Source organism: Tribolium castaneum, chromosome 6 (genome assembly GCF_031307605.1).
Source record: "Tribolium castaneum strain GA2 chromosome 6, icTriCast1.1, whole genome shotgun sequence".
NCBI classification, from domain to species: domain Eukaryota; kingdom Metazoa; phylum Arthropoda; class Insecta; order Coleoptera; family Tenebrionidae; genus Tribolium; species Tribolium castaneum.
Window position 1 is genome coordinate 12,424,134 of NC_087399.1, and position 5,936 is coordinate 12,430,069.

General features: G+C 33.7%; 1 long non-coding RNA gene across 1 annotated transcript; it reads right to left on the reverse strand.

The window, feature by feature from the left end:
* Positions 1-4,707: 4,707 nt before the first annotated feature.
* LOC135266485 (uncharacterized) lies at positions 4,708-5,271 on the reverse strand. The gene is made up of 2 exons (XR_010334558.1): positions 5,157-5,271; positions 4,708-5,109 (listed from the first exon to the last, which is right to left on the reverse strand). It is a non-coding gene; the product is annotated as an uncharacterized LOC135266485 (long non-coding RNA).
* Between the last annotated feature and the right edge of the window lie 665 nt (positions 5,272-5,936).

Below are 5,936 nucleotides of genomic sequence, written 5' to 3' on the forward strand. Positions count from 1 at the left end.
TCGTTACAGAACAGAGCTTTTTAAAAGAATATCAAATTACAAGCACACATGTGCATTCCTTATAAGAAATTGCAGCGAAATTAACGTTTTCTTTGTTAAATCAACATCAGATCACGAAACCAGTAGTTTAGAAAAACACGCGAAATTTTTCTGAACATTTTGATGTAAAATTTAACCCTAATATTTAAGGGGCAGCCGTCGAAATTCTGGATGTATAAATCATTCTATTTAATTAAATTATTGTAAGCAAAAAAATTGCATGACACGATTGCTGCCCGTTACTAACATAATCCTAAGAGGAAAGTAGACAGGAAAATCCCTAAGGAAATTGGAGAAAAACGCGGAAATGTTAAAATAGTACCGGTGTAGTACTGGGGGCGACATCTAACAACGGGTAGTACGACCAAAATTACAGTTTCCTCACGGGGTTCTTCCTTATATTTTCTGTGTTATTTAAACAAACAAAATTTGTTGTTACACAAAATTCATTTCATTGTGTTCCCAAAAACAACTTCAGACCTGACAACAACCAATTTTGGAGTTTAATTTCTCTTTCAGGATATTTGGGGAAATTCCATAGCGTTCTTGTATTGTATTCAGTTCAGATCGACGATTACCAAATTTAATGTTTAATTATAATGAAATTGTTAATCGGAAAACACCCCAGCTGTTAATTAATAATAATATTTAGAAAGTTAAACAAGGTTTGATCAAATGCCAAGACATCATAAGAGTCAGATTTGCAAAATTTCGCATATGTGGAAACTACTTAACAAGGGTAGTGGGGTAAGCGAGTGAGTGTAGCTTACGCAAGATGAGCCCTTGACTTTAGGAAGGATTCGATTTTTGACGGTCTTTCGAGGTAGTCGATTGTCGTGTTGCCCTTTAAATTTTTATAAATTTAAAAACATCTTCGTTTACCTTTTAGTGCGTCTAAATTGTACTAAGTGCATTTAAGCGTAATTTTAAATTAAATTAATTTAAATTCTTGAATTAAGTGATAGCGTTAGTGATTAGTGAGTAAGTTAAAAACGAGACAAGTTTAGTGTTCGTTCGATTAGGTAGTGCTGCGAACTACAACACCTGGGAAGCAGCTAACCCCCTGCGTTAGGAGGATTAAAATTTCTAGGTAGGCCCTCAAAAGGATTAATTAATTTTTTATTCATTTAATATTATAATATTAAATCATTTAAGTCATTTCGAAATAGTGATCATTATCATTCATTTCATAAATTCTCTCGTAACCACCAAGTTATTAAGCATCGGAAATGCCGAAAAGACCAGTAATTATTTAAATTCTTGTGCTTCGTACTACGTCAGCTATATAAATTTTAAATAAATCATTTTCAACTTAAAATAACTCGCAACAAACAATTTCATATTTTTCAATTCAACCATCCCACCTTTAAATTACAATATTAAAAGTTCTTTATATTCTTTGCTTCTAACTTCTAAATCTGTTACGACAAATTTGAGTGAAACGGCATCAAACAAATATTCAACTACAACAAAAGTCTAAATCCAAAACCCACGGTGCTATTCAAACTGTTGTACACAGATAATTTAAGGTTGCATACACCAAAATATTACGAAATAGAAGGATTTGTTGCTAGTTAAGGATAGGTTTAGAGTAGAACGATTTCTCTTCCGCAACGCGTTAGGCGATAAAGCAAAAGAGTGTTTCTCTTTTGCGTCCAGATCAGAAATTACAGGCTCGTGAGTTGGCCATCTTCATGGGAAGAGTCGTAGTCCCCGGGGACGCTCTTCCCCAACTTTAACAAGGTCTAAGACGCGGTGGCAGGTCGTAGTTTCCGCCCGTTGTACTTAGAATGGACGTTGTAATTCCCGTCCCAACGGCAAGTACTTCCACGTACTTGCAGGCTACTACGGACGATCGAGCAGACATAATCATCCGTGATTATCTGTAATAAACTGATATCGCGACATGGCAAAGTTCTGCACAAGTCTTTGTCAAAGCTCGTGGACGGAAAACTTTAGAGAGAAATTACTTCTACATTTATTCAGATTGATTTGTAAAAGCTTGTATGTCCGGGTTTTATTCGTAATTCATTCTAGGTGTTGATCACCTGACTTTTACCGGAGACGGAATTTCGGCACTAGGGCGCAAAATTCAATGCGATGCACGTATCAAAGATTCCGCGAGCATGTTATAATCCGCCTTTGGTACAAGTAATTTAGAAACGCGTTGTCAATTGCCTGGATCCTATGAGTTCGAGCAATATCATCTGAAACGTAGGTTAATTTATTTGGACATTATCGAATTAAATTAATTCATGTTAAATATTAACGTCATATCATATCAATAAAACTTTTTCGTATCACTCAGCAACTTCGAAACTATTTACTTGGAATTTCAAACGAATTGTGGTTACGACTCTGAGATATGTTTTGACGACATTACTATACAAAAACAAATAACAATTGGCCAAATTTGATCAAACTTTCATAACCATTGATTATTGTAATCCATCCAACGGAATATTCATTATTCTTGTAATAAATAACTTTGGAGGAAACTTGTGGTTTAAATTTCTTCTCCCATGCGTTTTGACACTACTTTGAATCCGGACTTGCGTTACGGATAAATCCGGAACCCTTTCTGATAAGAATTAAGATCAAATTACGATATCATTATAAGAGTGACTTCGTACATCAAAACAACACAACGTAGGTAAGTGAAATGATCATGTAGCGTATCAATTAACTAGACGAGCCAAACCATTTCAAAAAAAGAAAACAAAAGTAAAATTCAAGATTAATTAAATAAATCAATTAAAATAAGTTGTAAATCATTTAAACATCGATCAACCATCATCAATCACGGTCTCACTACAGTACCATAATAACCACTTGTAGAGTAAAGGTATACTAGCTCTACTCGTATCTATGGAATAAGCAATAACATTATTAATACCTATTAGCTGTTTCAAATCTACAGAGCGATCAAAAAGTCTTTGTATCAAGTAATCTTAGAAATTAAAGACATATGCCTGTGGAACTCAAGCTTAATGTCAAAGGATAAATGTCAAAAAAATTAAGAGTCAAAAGGATAAATGTCAAAAGTCGTGTAGCGTTTGGGTGTCTGTTCAAAAAGAATATGGTATTAGGTTGGGCCATTTCATTGCACCGTAAAAAATTGGAAATTTTTACCCATAGCAGCGACTACAAACTTTATTTTAACAAGTGTTTTGCACTGTGCTGAAACAGTTCTCTGTTCAGCTTGACGTCATCAGCTGTACGAATGCAATTGTTTCGAGCTTATTCTTATCTGTTGTCGTACAGATATGTGGTTCTTGATAAAATTCTTAGAAAAAATCTGGCTTTCATTTTAGAACACATTTATTTTGAGCTTAACATTCATACATTTCTTTCCAAGTATTTAACGATGCAGCGCTGAGACTGTATAACGCTTGAAGCGCCCTCATTTTTACTCTGCCGTACTATTTTTTGGGTTCAGAAAATCCTGCGACTTTGTATCTCGTTTCGTCTCCTAAGTTATAGCCTTCCGTAGATTAGTCCAATTTTGGCTGACATTTGCACTAGTCTGGTATTTACTGAAATCTTTTTGTAGTTTTGCAAGTGACAAAAATTAATTTTTTTTATTGTCTAATGGACAATCAATAACAGAAGCATTAAATAGTTATAAATACTATTACCACATTTTCTACTAATAATTATTTGCTGTTTCAAAACTATAAAAACGCCAACGTCGCACTTTCTCACAAAGTTAGCTGTTATAAATTATTCAATAGCTAATGTAATTTACACTTTCAATGTGAGATATAATAATTAATAACTATTTTACAATTTTGTCAGTCTTATTTTAAAAAATATATAATTTAGTAAAATGCGACGTTGGCGTTTTTATAGTTTTGAAACAGCTAATAGTTTCCCTCAAAATAAATTACGATCTCTTCTTTAGTTAAAATTTCGTTCCTGATTACAATGAAGAGTTACATCATATGATCGAATTTTACATGCTGATCAAAATTAAGAAAAAATCGTTTTTGCAAAGATTGTTTTGGAAAAAACACAAAAAATTTTGTTTAACAAACTAAATTTTGACAGTTCGATTAGTTGGTTTAAAATCAAAATTTTTGTCCATTTTTCCAAAGCACTCTTGACAAAAATTGTTTTTTCTCCATTTTGATCAGCACGTAAGATTCAATCAAATCATGTGATACATCAGGTATTAAAATACTTTACAAAATACAAAAAGCGAATAGGGTAAACTACACAGTTACTGGCCAAGAGGCATTATGAGTTTATAAAGAAAGTTTTTTAAGTTCATGTTTCCATGACATAATGCGCAAACTCTTTTCTTCTGTTGTGTTTCTTTGGAATGACGTATATTGGTCTACATGTCATAATTTTTCCACCCGGCCAATAACTGAATTTCTTGCACTTAATAAATAAAAAAAATATAAAAAACTAGTAATAATCAAGTTTATAACTTTGCTTAATAATTAGGATCTTTAGTTTGGAATCGCGCAATTATCTATATCTTTATTCTAAAGGTAGCATTTTGTAAGAAAAACCAAAAATGAATGTTGTAACTCTGACATCAAGAACGCCTTGGAAAATACGATGACAGATTTAGATTCCTTGTAAAAAAGTGCTTGAAGAACGTCCTAATTAAAAACCTCTAGTTCTTTTGGCTTTTGATTGGAAAAATAAAAACGAAAATTACAATGTCAACATTGTTCATCGGCTGACCAAAAAAAATTATTAATTATTTGTGACCATCCCTCTGCACTAGGCATTCTTCGATTTTTTGAGAGAGCGAGTTTCTTTTTAACAACCAAACAGCAATTCGTTGCATCTGTGCAGTTTGTTATCGTCCCTTAGAACGTGAAACAGTTCCAATTTTTGTGAAATCCTAATTCCAGTCTGAGTCCGCAGTTTTATGCAATCCCATCGATTGACGGTCCCTCGTAGGTATGAATGCGAAATGAAACGCATGCGCTTGCATATCCAACCCTCCGACCACTTCCGACATTGTCCTTTCAACCCTAACCGCCTATTCCTGGAAACGCGTCGCGTTGTGTGAAGCTCCGAATTGTTTTCTTGCTTGAATCAGCATCATTCCTTTAAAATATAGTGTGACAAAGGGTGCAAAATTACAACATAAATACTCAGATCGAAAGTCGGATCTTGACATGCTCCTTTTAACACTCGCACCCTCTCCAATGTTGTCAGCTGATAGTCGCGAGTGGTAGGTGCTGTTTTCTTGCACCTGAAGATCACAATGGTACGCAAAAGAAGGTTGCAACAGGCGATTTAAGGTAAGAAAGTAAACGAGCTGTCACTCTTTTGAAAAAGGTTACATGTCATCTGTCTTTCTGCCATTCGAAACGTGTTACAGGATGAGTTATAAATTTAGAAATCGAAATTATGTTCCATTTCATACTTCGAGTTGATTGATATGGTAATGTCTCAAGTAACTTCTCTCCTAAGTACCTAAATAATCTATTATTTACACTTCAATTAGAGACTCATGTCGGGAGTAATTTTCTTCTCTGTGTTTTCGAAACTCATGCAAATTCTGCATAATTTGTGAGAGAATCGATAGCACAGAATTGTTTTGGACCCAGGAGTGCAGAAAAGACGAATTGCTTTTTGGTGTCAGAAGTTGTAAGTAGCAGATGTTTCCTGCAGAAATTTTGTTACGGAAACCAATAGTATTATAAGACTAAAATATCGTGCAGTGATGTTTGATTTTTGTTTGTAGATTTATTCCACACATTTTATTTAACAAAAAATTGCTACCTTTAAACCTGAAATATTTCACAGTTTAAAATTCTGATAATAATTTTTGGTTACACTACATTTTTCTATTGAAACACCTAACACAACCCAAATGCGTTTTGTATTATTTTTGAATTTATAAAACGACATTGTTTGTTTGCATTTGC